The sequence below is a fragment of the Trichosurus vulpecula genome, chromosome 2, assembly GCF_011100635.1.
Source record: "Trichosurus vulpecula isolate mTriVul1 chromosome 2, mTriVul1.pri, whole genome shotgun sequence".
NCBI lineage: Eukaryota > Metazoa > Chordata > Mammalia > Diprotodontia > Phalangeridae > Trichosurus > Trichosurus vulpecula.
The window spans coordinates 54,487,916-54,488,154 of record NC_050574.1 but is presented as its reverse complement, the minus strand read 5'-3'; the positions used below and the strand labels follow the sequence as shown (position 1 = coordinate 54,488,154).

The following is a 239-nucleotide window of genomic DNA, read 5'->3' as shown; positions in this document are numbered from 1 at the left end:
ATGGACTGTTTGTGTTTTTTAATTTTTTTTTTTTTGGTCAAAGGGTGTGACATGATAATTGCCCAAAAAAGAGATGAGATTGGCATGGCTTTTTTTTTTTTTTTTGGCACTTGACTCAGGATTTAAAAACTAGAATGGTGAAGGTGATGAGCAGTCTAATTATGTTGGAGGCAAATGTCCCCAAAGTTCTACCGTGCGTCTTCAGGACTTGGATTGTACATTTGTTTTATTTTTTTTTA

The 239-nt window shown here is 33.9% G+C and overlaps 1 protein-coding gene across 1 annotated transcript in view; it reads left to right on the top strand.

Annotated features, from left to right (window-relative positions):
• Window positions 1-239, top strand: part of EIF4G3 (eukaryotic translation initiation factor 4 gamma 3) — a 385,863-nt gene that overhangs the window by 40,836 nt on the left and 344,788 nt on the right. The window lies entirely within an intron of this gene.